This window comes from Cucurbita pepo, chromosome 12 (genome assembly GCF_057944985.1).
Source record: "Cucurbita pepo subsp. pepo isolate OVF chromosome 12, ASM5794498v1, whole genome shotgun sequence".
Taxonomy (NCBI): domain Eukaryota; kingdom Viridiplantae; phylum Streptophyta; class Magnoliopsida; order Cucurbitales; family Cucurbitaceae; genus Cucurbita; species Cucurbita pepo.
In genome coordinates, this window is record NC_141809.1 from 7,088,846 (window position 1) to 7,107,252 (window position 18,407).

Genomic DNA, 18,407 nt, shown 5'->3' on the forward strand with positions numbered 1-18,407 from the left:
TATTCCTATTTTTCAATTTGTATTAAATAAATAAAAAGTTCCAAATCTAAAACCAAATATCATTGTCTCTCACTAGTTTTCAAACCATATACATAAAAAAGAAAAGAAAGCATAGGCTTCATGAGTACGATCAAATCGAGTTTCTTGGCTGCTACAATTTTGATGTTACTATTGTTAGCTCTTACCGTCGATGCTCAATCTAGTGCCGATGTTGTTTTTCCTTTGAAAAGATATGGTAACATAGTGTCTGGTACTGACATCACGAAGGTAAATATACAATATGAACATCAATATTATCACTAGTTGAGCTGATCAATTGTTTGATATAAGTTTTTGTTACTTGTGAAATGTAGGCTTTAGGAAATGCATGGAAGGATGCATGCACGTCCAATCGTTCTAGTGCAATTTTTATTCCGAAAGGGATATTTAAAGTAAAGCAAGGGAAGTTTGAAGGACCTTGTAAAAGTCCAATTGACTTTCAACTTGGAGGAACATTGCAGACACAAAAAAGTCTTCAGGGAGATAATTGGATCACTTTTGCACGTGTTGATAGATTGACATTATCAGGTGAAGGAGTTTTTGATGGCCAAGGAAAGGCAGCTTGGAAAAGGAATGATTGCCACAAAGCATAAATTGTGCCCAAACTCCCTGTTGTAAGTAATATGCCTTTAGCTTTCCTTCTCAATCTCATGCATCTTGTTGTTTTTTAAAGGGCCTCTTACATGTCTTCTCTAATGTTCTGACATTTACGATTTGGTAAATGTTCTTCATTTTCTAGAGGATAATCTTTAAACAATCAAGTGAAGAAGTGAATTTTTTTTTTAGTTTTCAATTTTATTGGGTTCTGTTCATATTTTTAGCTTCATTACCGACTCTCACAAAATATTATTTGATTATACAAAATGTTTAGAGTTTGAGGTTCAACTTCATCACCAATTCAACCGTTAAGAGAATAACATCACTTGATAGCAAGAACTTCCATATCAACGTCCTCAGCTGCAACAACCTCACATTCCATAATATCAATATAATGGCACCAGAAAACAGTCCAAACTCTGATGGAATACACATCGGTCCATCAAATAAGATCACAATCACAAAGTCCAAAATTGCAACTGGAGATGATTGCCTTTCTCTTGGAAATGGAAGCAAACTAATTGAAGTCACCAACGTGACGTGCAGACCAGGACATGGAATAAGCATCGGAAGTCTTGGAAGATACACTAACGAAGAACTTGTTGAAGGTGTCATCGTAAAGAACTGCACGTTAATTAACACCACTAATGGTGTTAGGATCAAAACGTGGCCAACTTCTGCTGCTAGCAGCACCGCCACCAATATGCACTTTTTGGACATTATAATGGTCAATGTTAGCAACCCTATTATAATAGACCAAGAGTATTGTCCGTGGAATCAGTGCAATCGGCAGGTATGGATCGCATTCTCGAACCTTTCATTCATTTTTTCATTATAACTTAACAAATAAACCATTTGTTGTCTCATTTTAATTTTCAGATTCCTTCAAAAATTAAGATTAGTACAGTGAGCTTCAAGAACATTAGAGGAAGTTCTGCAACTCTGCAGGCAAACAAACTTATTTGCAGCCGTCACTTACCATGTGACGATGTAAAAGTAAGCAACATTGACCTCACTTACAATGGAATAAAAGGTCCTATTTCCTCCCAATGCACGAATGTGAAACCTATCATTTCAGGAAGACCGAACCCCAAGATATGCTCCTCTCCTTATGTTGTCCAATGGATTGTTCATTGCCATAGAACTTCAAATATAATAGACAACCTTAATTAAAAAAGAAGACCGCCTCCATCCATTTGACTCTCATTCTTTTGAGTTTCTTTTGTTGTACTTTTCAAAATAAATAAGATGGTCTACTGTTTGAAGGAGACTTTGTGTCGTGAACAACCTAATGTTTTTATTACCACCACCTTATATAATAAAATTGTTCCAAGTCTTGTTTTTTTTTTTTTTTTTTTTTTTTCGTTCTAGTTTTGAATTCGAAATGAGACAATGTAATTGTAACAACCATTATTAAAAAAAAACTAATCCATTACTCAAGAAAAGAATCTTTAACCAACAAAAATATCTAACTCCTCTTTCAATTAGTTACCCTAAACAAATCAATTACCATTAGAAATCTTTTAGACAGAATGGATGAGTTAGATTGAATCTCCTAACTACTTCCCATATTGCACAGATCCATCATTATTGTTAAAGAAGAATTAAAATTTAAGGTGACTAATCCAACAAGTCGTGTCCTTAAATCTATCTTTTTCGTCAATCGTGTAATTTTGGTTGCAACTTTTGGATATGACTTGTTAAAATTTAGCTTTCAGATTAGAAAATTAAGTGACAAGTATTAATATGTATTTTAGGAATTTACATTTAATATCGAATTATCTACCTATTTATCCCGACCAAGTTTAGTTATAGGAAAAATGTCGATAGTCCTAGAAAAATTAAATATCAAAAGTAGCTAAATGTTCTAGGAGTTTAATGTACCAGAACTCATCAAAATTTGCCCAAATCCATGGTAAATAAGGCCAAAAATAACAGAAATCACAAAAGAGAGAAAATAAAAACAGAATTTGGTCTTGATCGATGATGCTATGTTTCCTTTTTTCAAGTCTTAAGATATTTGTTGTTCATGAGTTTAGCTGGGTCGAGTTGAGATATTTTTAGACCTAACGCAATTAATTGGATCATAAATTTATTCAACTGAAACAACCCTTACTACATAATTAAATCTTTTGATTTTATTGTTTAGAATAAAATCTTAAGAAAAAGAAAAAAAAAGGGGAACTAAGCCATTTGGAAATGGCAAATGGTGCCCCTGCTAAGATTTGGACCACAATTTCAAATTTGGATTCAGCAACTAGCAACTGATACCCTTGACGTTCCCGTGCATCTACCATGACATACCTACATTACCAACTTATCTTGAATTGCTTATAAGAGTGAAAACTATCCACACAAACCAACACCATTTTTTGTAGCATGCTTTTTCCTTACTCACATGCCTCCTAAGATGTAATCACATACCTAAAATTTGGACCTTGGGAATCCAAATTTGGCATCTGATGGCCCCCACAATTTCTTGCATCTTCAATGATATGGTCACATTAGTTACTTGTTTTGAATTGCTCTTAGGAGTGAAAACTATCTCTAAAAATCATGTTGCCTACTTTGGTGCTTCAAGCATAAGACTCAAAAGTTAAGCGTGTTTAGTTTCGAACAATATCATGTTTGGCTACCTCTTGAAATTTTCTTAACAAACATGTGGGTAAAGACAAAATATGCTAAAAACAACTCATGTTGATCGGTAAGAATAATCTCCCTGCTTCGAAACACTTCATGAGGAGTAAATAATGTTGTCATATTGCAAAAGATGTCGGAAAATGCAGAGCCATTGGGTGTCAAATTCATACTAAAAAATTTGGTTCAAATCTTGTTCATGGAACATTACATAAATCGGTTTAAGAGGTTCTTGCTTTTTTTTTTTTTTTTTTCCTGGAGATGTAATCCGTTTCATGCCTCCTAAGATGTACTCCGTTTCGAGAATTTTCTCGAGATGTAATTTCATTTTTGAGAGAAAGAGAGAGAGATTGGTGTGTTTGGCTCAACCCGAGAGTCTATTTATAGAGACTCTTCAAGAATTTTTGCCAATAATATATTTACATATTTAATATTACTAGGATATAATACCTTATACAAACTATATTTAAATATTATAAGATATCCTAATATATATTTAATTAATTTAAATCTCATTCAAATTTTAAATATATTTTTATTTAATGTATCATACATTAATTGATTTAATATTTAATTGTATCTCATACAATAAATATATTTTTCTTTTTTTATATATTTAATATATTAAATATTAATTTGAAACCTTCAAATTAAATATATTTTCTCAATTTATTTAATATATCTAATATATTCAATATTAGTTTGACATTTCAAATTAAATTTATTTTCTCCTTTATATTTAATATATCTAATATATTAAATACCAATTTCAACCCTTCAAATTTTCTTTTAAATAAATTGAACCTTTAGCGTTACTATGAGCTAGCAAGGAAACCCTATGGACCTACCGATTACAAGCTCCAATGATACAAAATTAATTAATTAAACTTTTTAATTAATCAATTTCCATTCATTAACGGTAGGTCACTCCACTATAAACCTAGAGTTGCACTCTTATGCACTGTAGGACAAGTTATGTCCATTGATATAATCATTACAAGCAAGTCGATCCTTCACGAGTTGTTCATAACTACAGCAGGGTCCAAAGTCCGTTTTACCCCTGTAATTACATTTTTCAACTTAAATACCACTGATTCTCTAATAAACAATTTGTTTATGATCCAATCATAAACCAAGTCCCTCTCGGGCCAGTGAGAGGGTGGGGCCCCATTGTTCAAGTCCCGAAATAAGTACTTAAGAGAACAACTCATCTAGTTTCCTCGTATGGGAATGAGTGAATTTCATCTCATGATGTTATGTTCCAAACTCCCTATTTGGTCAAGTCCCTAAAATGGTAGGCATATTGAATTGGCCTAAAGGGCAATTCTCACCCATGTAAATTAAAGGACAAGCCCTCACAGGTAGGAGTTCATAACTCACTCAGGATTAAGATCGACTCGCACATAATCATCGTGTGAAATATTAATCTTCTCAATTAACGGATTTATAAAGAGAGATTAATCATTTCTTGGTTCAGTCTTATACAAACTCATTGTATAGGGTACCCCCACTTACATGTCTCCACATGAACGATTTGAATCAAATCATTTGTAACTATTACAAAGTGTCGTATCAATAGTGTTACCAGGATAAGACATCCAACTTTATCCATATACTATAGACTCTTTAGGTTATTACTTGAACACGATCCTCTTGTATGTCAACCAAATACTGTTCAAGATTACATTAATAACCTTGGATTTTCATACCATGGATAACAATTAAATTATAAATAAAATAATAAAAATTATTGTTAAAAACCTAAATAATTAATTACGAGGCTTTAAGGCATAAATCCCAACAAATATGACATGTATTAAGTGACAACTATATGTACGTAGTCTAGAAAAACGCCTCAAGTCGACAATTCCTCTCTGACTTCTAAGCTCCCGAGAACCCTATCGCCACGATCGGTAGCTTCACAGACCTGAAAAAGAAATGTAAATAAGAATGAGTATAAATATATTCAGTAAGCAACATACTTATAGGCTCTTATCGCATCCATGTCATAGTAGGGAACCACCAACTTACTCTATAGGCTCTAGAGTTTCAACAATCTTGGTACACACACCTGGGCAGAAGATTTAACCTTCGTAGCGGTATCCGACGTCTAAGGATGAGGCGCTACGACATATAACTTTGTACCAGGTGAGGAACATGGTGAGTGCCAGCCTGCTCGTCGTCCATGGAGGAGTGAACTGGCGAACCTGTCGCACAGGCCATGAGATCGCCCAAGGTTGGGGCGTGCTACTTTCTGATACAAGCCAGCTTGACAAGTTATTGATGGTGTTAACATAAAACATGCGGAAGAAATTTGGATCTTAGGAACTCTTAGAACATCAATTATAGTAAATAACTAGCTTGTTCATAAGTATTAAAACTCAAGGTATTTGAGTACTAACCTTTTGTAGTTCAAATTCCTTTTTCCTCACGAATCGGTTTCGAACCACCACTAGTGTCTTCTCCACTATTCTCCGGCCTTAGAATGGAATTGTGTAATCCGATGAGTGACTAAAGTTGGGAGTGATTTAGTATATATGAAGAGAATTGTGAGAGTTTTTCCCAAGGTTTTTCAAAGGGAGAAGTTCCATGTACCTTGATCACTCTGTTTATAGAGTTATGTTTGCATGTTCATGTAAATTTGAGATCGCCAAATTTGACACTCAATATTCCACTCAAATGTTTGGGATTATGTGGCAAACATGCAAGTTTGAGCTCACCAAATTTTGACACTAAAAATAACACTAAAATTTGTGGGGTTTATTTGGCAACCATGCAAGTTTGGTTAAACCAAATTTTGACACCTCAAAATTCCATTGACTCAAACATGGATTTTTCCACGAGTGAAGACAACATTTTGACTTTCTTCATTTTAATTCGATAACTAATTTGAAATTATTATATTAAAGGATTAATTAAACTATTTAATTAATATTTATTATTAATTCAAATGCCAATCCCAATCCCAATCAATTCCGACACATATTTCATTAAAATATTTAAATCTTATTTAAATATCTCAGATTCTCTCTTTTTGTTTAATTCGTAAATAAAACAAAAATACGGTTAAATATATCATATATATGTAGCGTATATTCCCTAATTTGAATTCGAACACTTCGAACCCACTCGTCACCTGTTCTATGGTTTAGTCCGATATGAGCTAGCAGAGGGACCTAATGGACCTATAAATCATGGACTCCAACGATCCAAGATTAACTGGTTAAATTCATTAACCTTGTTAACCAACACTCGTTAACTACTAGGACACTCCACTATAGCCTAGTAGTTGCACTCCCCTCACTATATATATATATTTCTGTCCATTTGATATAACCATGATTAGTAAGTCGATCCTTCACAGGTTGTTGGTAACTAGAGCTGGGTCAATTAACCGTTTTACCACTGAAGTTACTTCTTGTTCCTTATGTCCCATTGATCCTCTAATGAAAAATTGGTTTATGATCCAACCACCGAATCCCTCTCAGGCCAATGAGAGGGTGGGGCCCCTTGTTTAAGACCTGAAGTTAGTACTTAAGGGAACTACCTCTCTTCTATCCCCAAAAGTGGGTAGGAGCGAATTCCATCTTGCACCCCACGTCCCTAGCCTATTGAGTTGACGAACTCGAGCCACTCTCACCCATGCCAATCTAAGGATAATTTCGAATAAACAGGAGTTCATGGTTAGCTCAGGATTAAGATCGAGTTACCTAGGTCATTGAATGAAAAGAAAATCAGTCTCAACAGTAAACGACATTATAAAGTGAGAGTGATTTTCTTCATGGTCCGATCTTATGCAATACTCATTGCATAGGACGCCCCCACTCACATGTCTCCGCATGTACAATTTAGTGATCACATTGTTTATGTCATATACAAAAGTGGACCGCATCTATAGATCATTTTGACTATATACTTGAACTTGATCCACTCTTATGTCTCTACATATAGTTCAAGTACTCATACTATAGCCAGAGTATTCTTAGTTTATTGGATTTAGATTAACGATCGTAAAATACACTTTATTCAATAACAATCTTTACTGAATAAACATCAATGATAACTTTATTGAAAATAGAATATGTTTTTATTTACAAACTATGAGTTTTAGGACATAAAACCCAACAACCCGCATGATCAACATAGGATGGACCCACCATGCAAAATAGTCAATCTACCACTGAGTATCACAATCCTAACCAATGTAACACCTCGCTTGATGGTATTGTACAAGAGTGGAAAGGTGAGTGGAAACTACTTGAACGCCATACCAGCTACTATCAGTTTAGAAATCTTTCTTCTACATCCCGAGGTACTAAGGTGGCCTTCTAGGTCTCAAGGGTGGTTAGGCGGTCTTGGTAGGGACTCAAGTCTCCACTCTCATAATTCCTGACTCCTTGAGTCTTTCATGGTTCGGGGTTGTAGGTTCTCACCGTCTAATCATCCCTCATGATTCCACTTAACAACAACCATGTTTATGTACTCTGCGTATAAATTCCATATTTTGTGTCATGTGCTACTACCATGGAACCCTTCACAATCTTTCACGAACTTTTTCCAAACTTTGGTGCATAACATGTGCTATCCAACTAATCAATAGAGTTTATATTCTTCTTGAGACCAGAAATACATCTAAACTTCTTTAATGTCTTGATTTCTTATTGTAGTTTGTATGCTGTCGCAACCCCCCGTGACTTACGACAACGCACAAATGCACAAAGTGATTTAAATATGAAATAAAGAAAATCCTTAAATTCCAATAAAGTTTTTGGACGACAAACAACAAAACACATGAAAGTTTGGAAATAAATTTTGAAAGTATCCAAACACAAAATAAAGACTAGATTGACGCCCCCGGACAACCCGTTCCTCTGTGACAATCCCCGTCTCCATCACGCCCGCCCTTGATCGACGCCTCGCGCCTGAAAAAGGAAAATATAGCAAGGATGAGTATAAAAATTATACTCAGTAAGACACCTACTTGTAGGCTCTCTTCGAATCTTAATTTTACAGGGTCGGCCGGTCCGGTTCGGCTCGGCTCGGCTCGCGTTTGCAGTTTGGCTTGGCTTTGCAAGTGACATGTGTTGTCGCCTCGCTGGAGCTGCGTTGCTCCAGCCGACAGTCGACGCGTGTCCGGCGCCTGTCACGCCACCCTTCGCCACTCGCCGACCGACCTCTTTTGTTTTTTTTTTTCTTTTTCTTCTCTGTCCTCTGAAATCCGTAACACAGTCCCCTTTTCCGATTTTCATATCTTTTAATCTGTAGATCGAATCAATATGATTTCTTAGGCAAAATTCTAGATCATGTTACGGGGTACATCGTAGTATTGTTTTGTAATTTTTTCTTGACTATCGGACGAGTTAAGAGCGTCGAAAGTTCACTCACCGTTCTCAGACGATTCTCGGCTCTCCGCCTTCGGGTTGAGGTCTTGGCCAAACTTCTTCACTGATCGTGCATAGAGTTGTTCCTAGGTGAATATTTTAGCATTTTAGGACTCGATTCACATAGGAAAAGCTCAGATCTGAGAAATGTCGTTCATAACCTTACCTCGTGAAATGTTCTTGGGTCTTGACGGAGCGTCGGCCTCACTAACCTCTCAATCCTTGTACAAGTCTCTTCCGAAGGTGGATTCCGACTGTGGTCCGTTAAACTTCACGGCTGACTCCTCTCAAAGTTCTCTCTAACTCTTTTTTTCTTTTGCAGGGGGTGTGACGGGGATATCCTTGGACCCCTATTAGGGCTGGAGGGGCAAAATGACATTTTTGCCCCTCAGTTAACTTAGCCCCCCCCCCCCCCCTTTTTTTCTTTGTGTTACAAACTCTCCCCTCCTTAGGAACTTTCGTCCCCGAAAGTAGCTATCTCTTGGAAGAGTTCGGGATAAGCTTTCCTCACAACCTCTTCTTGTTCCCATATTGCCTCTTCCTCACGACAGTTACCCCATGAGACCTTTACCAAGGGAATATCTTTGTTGCGCAACCGCCTAGTGTCTCAAGCAAAAATTCTGCTAGGCTTCTCCTCGTAAAACAGATCTTCCTGAAGGGGAAGCATCTCATGCTCGATTACATGAGTATGGTCTGGAGTGTACTTTTGCAGCATGGATACGTGAAACACATTGTGCACGACGGCAAGGTTCGGTGGCAGGGCAATTCTGTAACTAGCTTGCAGCCTTTTTTTCTTTTGTACAAAAGATCATAGTCGATTGTACCTTTGACATATCTCAAGATCCGTCGAGCTGCATCCAAATGAGGTTTCTTTGGACTTTGCATGTACCGACTCATAACCCCAACTGCAGAAGAAATATCAGGCCGAGTTAAAGTTAGATGCACTCTACATAGAACACCATTTTAACTGCTGTTTATCTTATAAATAGAACACCATCACCATTGTTATCCAACAAGACACCCTTTGAAGCACAATACAAAGAACCACATACATTTCACCATCTTAAAGTTTTTGGTTGTAAGTGTTATGCAACTGTAGTACACACCCTAAGCAAAAATTTGAACCTCGGGCAATTCCTTGTGTTTTTGTAGGATATCCTTGTGGTCACAAAGGTTACAAGTTGTGTGACATGCAATCTAAGATTTTTTTTTTATCAGTCGTGATGTTCAATTTTGTGACGATGATTTTCCTTTTTCATCAGCTTCACAAACTTTGACGTAGCTCCTTCAACTCCCATTTTACCACTTCATGATTCATCCTACTCAAACATCCATTCTAGTCCTCCCCCACCTTCTATTCCTTCACCTACTACCTCGTTGTCTCCTCCGCCTTCTATTCCTTCTCCAGATACACCCACTAATTCTAATCTTATCCCACCTGATACATCAGTTCCACTCTGACGTTCTACTCGTACAAAACAGCCTCCAGCTTGTTATAATGATAATGAGATGTCTTCTGGAGCCAATCATTTAACCTCTAGCTCAAGTCTGAACATTGGCACCAGGTATCCCTTTCATGATTACTTTTCATTCTCTCGTTTTTCTCCTACTCAACGTGGTTTTCTAGCTCTTATTACAGTCCAGACAGAACCTAAAACCTATGATGAGGCAGTTGGCGACCCATTATGGCAGCAGGCTATGAATGATGAAATTGCAGCCTTGGAACGTAATCATACTCGGTCTCAAAGAAATTCAACATCTCAAGACTAGTTTAATCGAGAAATTCCTTATCAAAGATTTAGGGAATTTGAAATATTTTCTAGGCATTGAATTTTCTAGGTCTAGAAAAGAAAATTTTATCTCCCAAAGGAAGTATGCTCTAGACATTTTTCAAGACACAGGTCTAACAGGAGCACGTCCAGAAAGATTTCCTATGGAGCAAAATCTGAAACTTTCTTTAACAAAAGGGGAGAAGTTGAATGATCCAAGTAAATACAAACGGTTGATTGGCAGATTAACATATTTATCAGTTGCTAGGCCTGACATAGTGTATTCAGTTCGTATGCTTAGTCAATTTATGCATGAACCAAGAAAACCACATTGGGAGGTAGCTCTTCGAGTTCTGAGATACATCAAAGGTACTCCTAGTCAAGAACTTGTACTACCATCTGAAAAAAAACTTAAGATTACAAGCATATTGTGATTCAGACTGGGGCGGTTGTCGAACTTCCAGATGATCAATTTCTTGGTTCTCCATTTTCCTTGGAAATTCAATTATTCATTGGAAGTCTAAAAAACAAATCAATGTGTCCAGATCATCAGCAGAAGCTGAGTATCATCAAACCATGTTATTCATGAAAGTACGAAACACATAGAAATAGATTGTCATATAGTTCGAGAAAAATTACAAGCTGTAATCATCAAACCATGTTATGTTTCGACTAAAATGCAATTTGTAGATATTTTCACTAAAACATTGGGAAGACGTCAGTTCGAATTTTTGAAAGACAAGTTCGGTGTGATTGACAGACACTCTCCAACTTGAGGGGGAGTATTAAGATATAATATTAGGAGAATATATTATAATAATTAGTGTTGGAATATATCTTATACATTCTTAATTAATATTTTTGTTACTTTATGATTTGATTAGTAGTATATTTTATTTGACTCTCAAGATTTAGTTAGTTAATATTTTCCCTTAATTTTAGGTATTCGTCCTGTATCCTATTTAAACATTGTGAATATTAATGAAGATGTAACTTTCTGTCCCAATTCTATTTCTCATTCTTAACATAACTCCAAGTCAGAAATAGAACGGGCCTAATTACTTACAAAAGAAACAAGAACAAGAAAAGAAAGAGTGTGGTGTCCTAGCTTATCAAGGACACGATAAAGAGCCTACAAGTAGGCTACTTGCTGAGTCTTGTACTCCTTCCTTATTTTGCATTTTTTTTTTTCAGGTAATAAGGAGCTAGTCGAGGTTGGGAGCGGACTCCGAAGCAGGTGTCATAGACAAGCCTCACCCGTCGTCTTCAACCCATTTGTTTTGAAATATTTTGTGTTCGTTCCTTATTCGGTGTTTTAACTATTATGTTGTGTTTTAATTACTCATGTATGAACACTGTTTTGTTTTAAGTAATGTTATGTTTTAAATACTGTTTGTTTTATTTCGTGAAAGTTTACTCACCTTTTTGGAGTATCGAGTCCGACCGGTCCTTACATATGATGACCAGATAAAAGCCTCGTTGGGCTAGGTCATGAAACAGTATGAAAATTAGTTTAGGTGAAGGACCCGAACGACCATAACATAAAATTAATTTTCATATTATAGTTTTACTTTTTTAATTAAAAATTTTAGAGAGAAATAGCAGTTTCAATCATATATTTTTCGATTTAAAAAATAACAGTTATCAATGTTCAATTTTTATTATAAACTATTTAACAACAGTAAAAAAAAATAATAAATAAAAGAATTAATTAATAATAACTAATCCCTTCCCTTTCCCAATACCTACCACCCTAAAATACTCAACTAACTTCTTCTCACAAAACCATATGTTACAAAAAAAGAAAATAATGAATTAGAAATACAAACAAATGGGTTAGTTTATTTATTTATTTATTTTTGGGTTATTACCAGATCAACGGTTATCTTCCATTACACTCCTTTTCAACTATAAAGAGTGAAACAAATCATGCACAAACAAATGTGTTCATACCCATCTTTTTTTCTCTCCCATTTCAACCACATGAGTTTATTTTCAACACTTGCACTTTCTCTCTTAATTTCATTATTCTTTGCTAACCAAGTGACTACCATCGAAGGATCATTCCTCCAAAACCCAAAGATTATGGTCAAGATAACAAATGCTCTAAAATCTAAAAATCAGCTCGCTGTTCACTGCAAATCAAGCAATGATGACTTGGGAGTCCACATGCTGACTCCTTTGGCCAGCTACGACTTCAGTTTTCGTCCAAATTTATGGGGCACAACATTGTTTTACTGTTCCTTCCAATGGCCTAGCTCGTTTCATTACTTCAATGTCTACATAGATAAGAGAGATAGAGATAATTGTGAAAGTATGCTATGTTCGTGGCATATGAGTGAGGAAAATGTCTGTATGTTCAACTATAAAACCGATAATTATGATATTTGCTACAACTGGTCCGGCAAAAAATTCATGTATCCATAAATTTGAAAGTTTGATTTTAATATTTAAATAAATAAATATTTTTTATATGTTGTTTATCTGGGATTATTACTATTATTATTATTATTTTTTTTTTTTTTAAAGCTTGACATGATTAGTACGAGTGAAATATAAACGATGTTAATTACCTATCGACATAAATTATAATATGAACATTTGTTAACTTATTTTGGTCACGATTGATAATCAAAACAACTATATCAGATGTGACATTGCATTAGAAGGATTTTGAGGTAGGGTAAAGGTGAGGTAGAGCCTTAGGCTTGGCCTAGAGTAGAGGCAAGTCGGTTAGAGTTGTTACATGTATGATTGAACAAAGTTTAGTTTCTATATAAGTCATGTTCGGTTAGTGACCAACCTTGTCTAAAGTCTAATGTAGCCATAAAGTCAGGCAAAAAAAAGATTTTTCATGAGTGTGACAAAATCGTGACGTTGTATGGTTGAAAATGTACGACTGGGACAATATTTGAAAATACTAACACAATGTACATGGAGGTCCATCGAATCAAGTTCACAACCAATTGTTATTAGAAGACAGTCACGGGGTAGTAGTCCCATTTATTTAAGTTCCCAACTTTGGGAGAAATTAATAGAAAATGTTGGGTTTATATAAGGAAATGATAAAACAAATATATGACACAAAAGGCACTTTACATCATGTCATAAGGTAATAATATATACATTTTCCTTGAGAAATGACATATTAGAGGAGGGAAATACGGACTTACCCTAAGAAGGCATTTCGCAACTCGATCGTAGATGGTAAAATAACAATTTAAAGGGTCATTATTTTTTTTAAACAAATTGAGAACGAGGAGTTTCCAAAATTTCTAAACCATTTTGGATTATAAAGAACAATAAACGGGGTTTGTCAAATAGTTATCAAATTGTTGTGTCATTTAATGAAAGAAAGTAATAACTATTTAAAATGAACCCTATGTAGCTAATCTGGATCTCTTCGTGGTGGTTTGGTTTAAGGTTTTGTTTACCATGCTTATGAATGAAATAATTATGTTTGGTGTAGTATGGAAAATGTTATAAGAAAGAGAGGACCAATTCATCTTAGGATCATGTATTCATGATACGTAGATGTACGACATAGAGACTAGTAAAGAGTTAACCAATTCATCTTGGGATCATGTATAAAACTGTGATTGATAAATACGATTTGGGGAGCCAAGTGATGAGATATGATGTAACACCCCAAAAAAATAAAGGAAATTAGCTCCAAAAATAACAAGCGCCCCATGTAAGATCCAAAGGATTCAAGGACTTGAAATTAAGAGGATCAAGCAAGTATGCTCTAGTCATTTTTCAAAGAAACTCAACATCTCAAGACTTGTTTACTCGAGAAATTCCTTATCAAAGATTTAGGGAATTTGTAATATATTATAAGCATTGAATTTTCTAGGTCTAGAAAAGAAATTTTTATCTCTCAAAGGAAGTATGCTCTAGACATTTTTCAAGACACAGGTCTTACAAGAGCACATCCAGAAAGATTTCCTATGGAGCATAATCTGAAACTTTCTTTAACAGAAGGGGAGAAGTTGAATGATCCAAGTAAATACAGACGGTTGATTGGCAGATTAATATATTTATCCGTTACTAGGCCTGACATAGTGTATTCAGTTCGTGTGCTTAGTCAATTTATGCATGAACCAAGAAAACCACATTGGGAGGCAACTCTTCGAGTTCTGAGATACATCAAAGGTATTCCTGGTCAAGGACTTGTACTACCATCTGAAAACAACTTAAGATTACAAGCATATTGCGATTCAGATTGGGGCGGTTGTCGAACTTCCAGACCATTAATTTCTAGGTTCTGCATTTTCCTTGGAAATTCAATTATTCCTTGGAAGTCTAAAAAGCAAACCAATGTGTCCAGATCATTAGCAGAAGCCGAGTGTCGAGCTGTGGCAAATACTTGTTTAGAGTTAGCTTGGTTAAAATACATTCTTCAAGACTTGAAAGTTCCACTGTCCAAACCAGCATTATTGTATTGTGATAATCAAGTATCATTACAGATAGCAGCCAATCCAATTTTTCATAAACGTACGAAACACATAGAAATAGATTGTCATATAGTTCGAGAAAAATTACAAGCTAGAATCATGAAACCATGGTCGAGAAAAAACTTCAACTTATTAGAGATTTGAGAACTGCGACAACAATAGTATCCCACAAATCAGGTAAAGAGTACATCAAAATCAGTTCTTTAATTTCATCTTCAAAAATTAATTTTCATTGAATTTAGTTGACTTAAACTCATATTGAATTCATTATATGATCCACAACTGGAACTACCTTTAGACATTTATAGATTGAAAAATCTCCTCATCAAATACACCTTGTTCATACCCAACGGTTTTTCGTACCTATTCAATAGCGCCTTCAATAGAACTTACGTTGTCTTCTCCTTGATAATGTTAAACGCCACATTTTTGGACAGTGTCAACCAAATTAACCCTAAGGCCTGCCGATCCTTGAGCTTTCACTGCTCTGTGGTTATGATATTTGGTTTCACCCCAATAGGGATTCATGGAGATCTTTTTGGTACAGAAAATCTTCCATCTGCATCTTCTAGAAACCAAATCGGATTGATCAAACTTCTCAATTCTAATCTTTGAGCTTCATCTTCACAGATGTTATAACCAAGATCAAATTTGAGTCATATATAATTATGCGTCTGTCATGTTTTCATTCTGCGTCTGTCATGTTTTCAGGCATCTCCTCTACGAGAGAAGCAGGAAGGTCTTGCATGGCCAGCAAATCAGTAACTTCGCCTTACCAAACACAAAAATTATTAATTCCATCAAAATTTTCTACTTCAAGATTAGAACTCAAAATTCTCGATTCACGTTCTGATTTAATATCAGATGACTCTGCCATTTGTAACAAGTAATTTGGATGAAAGTAGAAAAACACAATTCTTGAAAATTGATTTTCAAGAAGATAAGCACGATTGTGAGCACGTTTCATGGTTGATGGGGGTCAAAAACTTTTAGAATTCTCGAAATACGACAACCACGCTTTGATTCCACTTGTTGTGTGCCGAAATGCTCCACAAAAATATGATACTAATTGTTGTACCAATAGTGGAAGCAAGATCGAAAATGGCTTTAATCTTATATTATAATAAAGTTAATTGTGGCTTTTGTTGGGGTTCAAGTTGTTACAAGAATTCAACATATAAACAGGTACCTACGACATATAACGTTCATGTTGTAAATGGACATTTGGGGAACGACCCTCTTTTGTTGACGGAAAGAAATATTCTCTATACTATTTAATGTACTAGTTCACAATCATGGAGAATACGTACTAAATGGCAATAATGCTCTAAACAGGTGCTCTAACCAACTGAGCTACTATAGCTACTTGAAACAAAAAACATAACAATTCTTAAATCACCAAAGGAATAAACACCCAAGCTAGTGTATCATAAAATACAAACCAAAAGACATATTTATATGAATGAGAAAAATAAGCAAAATACTAATTTGTCTTTATAATGTAAACCCAAATCAAATAAAATTGTATTACGAAATAGATATGTTATGAAACTCTTGAAATTCGATCTAATATTACTGTTGAAGAACAAGATGTTTAGATCTAAATTATCCAAGAAACCACAAAACGATAAGCAATCAATCCAAGAGAAAGTTTTTGAACCGATTACCTCAATTATCAAGATAAAGAGTAAAAAGAAAAGAAAAAAAACTAATTTATAAACTCATGATTCGAATCGCTTCACAGAATAACTCGGTCAAGACTACTTGCATAACTCTAGCACGTAAATCTAAACACAAGAAATGCAAAAGAACAAGTTCATGGGTAAAGAAGCATACTATTCAACTTTCATTCTAATATCCAAAATCTTTGTACTATACTAATAACATGACTTACTATTTATAACCTTGAAAATAAACCTTTAAAGTAATATATAGTCCATTGAAATGTTGTAAATGTCTTGTCCATCAATACCATAACGACCATTAATTAATTTTAACTTAAAATTTTAATATAATATTCTAAAGTGAAAAAAATACTATAAAACATCTCTAAATTCAAACACGTAACCTACAATCTTATTATCCACCAAGAAGTTTTTGTGGCATAATTAAGACACATTATTCGTTCATTCTCCCATTCTTCAAGAGGATTCGTCATCGAATTCAATTGATTTCCTTGTAATGCAAACTTAAAATTATTTTCATTCCGTGGTTTTAATCTTGTCGAGGTCTTCCCTTTTATCTTTAGGTCATGCATGGATGTAAAAGTGAAATAGGAGTGCCGCTTCCTGTGCAGCCCATTGGTCTTATTTTTTTCCATGAGTTAGATATTGGCACGAGTTGAAATTAATTATTCAAACTTGCTTTATAATAAGCATTTTCTGCAAGAATTCAATCGAAAAGGTAGATACACTTAGTTTGAGTGCTCCCCTTAGAAAGAAAATTCTTTTACTTCTAAGTTTCTGTATATGTACCTTTTGTATACAAAACATTGTTCTCCTAAAAAACTAGAATCATCTTTCTTTTTAGTCTCTCTATCCGCGTCAAATATTTCTTTTTATTTTTCATTTTCTTCACTTTTTGTCTCTAATGGCCATATACTGTGTTTGCTGGCCTACCTAGAACCTAAAACTATGATACCAAATGACCCAATGTTCTAAAACTTTTAGAATTCAATCAAACAACATTGTTGAAAAATAAGATATTTAGATCTTAATTATCTAAGAACCAAAAAACAATAAGAAAGCTAAGTCAAGAGAACAAATGAATTTATGCTGTTGATGAGAGTTGAACTCAAGACCTCTCGCTTACAAAACAAGTGCTCTAACCAACTAAGCTACAAGAACAACTTCAAAAAACTACGTATCGAAGACTAAAATAATGTGTTATCTTCCACTTAAAATAGGATTTTTTTATGTTTTGTTGCCTATCGTGGGGTAGGTTTTGCATGTTATGTTTTGTTGCCTATGGTGGCTAAGTTGTTACAAGCATTGTATTTTTTTTTTTTGGTGGAAACATACTAGAGGGCAATAATACTCTTGTTGAGAGTTGAACTCAAGACCTCCCGCTTACTAAACGGGTGCTCTAACCAACTGAGCTACAAGAGCTACTTGAAACTAAAAACATATTAATTCATGAATCGCCAAAACGAATAAACACCCAAGCAACTAGGGAAGAGAACAGAAAAGACTACTACAATACACTGTACATAGAATTGTATCATAAAATACAAACCAAAGAGACATATTTATAGGAATGAGAAAAATAAGCAAAATACTAATTTGTCTTTATAATGTAAACCCAAATCAAATAAAATTGTATTATAAAATAGATATGTTGTGAAACTCTTGGAATTCAATCTAATATTATCCAAGAAACCCCAAAACGATAAGGATAAAGAGAAAAGAAAAAACTCGTTTATAAACTCATGATCCACCAAGAAGTTTTTGTGGCATAATTAAGACACCTTATTTCGTTCATTCTCCCCTCTATCATCATTTGAAATACATATTATGTATCCTACCTAG

General features: G+C 34.8%; 1 non-coding gene and 1 pseudogene across 1 annotated transcript; one reads left to right on the forward strand and one right to left on the reverse strand.

The window, feature by feature from the left end:
* Positions 1-1,030: 1,030 nt before the first annotated feature.
* On the forward strand, positions 1,031-1,792 carry LOC147789891 (polygalacturonase pseudogene; annotated as a pseudogene).
* Positions 1,793-17,913: 16,121 nt separating this feature from the next.
* On the reverse strand, positions 17,914-17,987 carry TRNAT-AGU (transfer RNA threonine (anticodon AGU)). Its single transcript has one exon. It is a non-coding gene; the product is annotated as a tRNA-Thr (tRNA).
* Between the last annotated feature and the right edge of the window lie 420 nt (positions 17,988-18,407).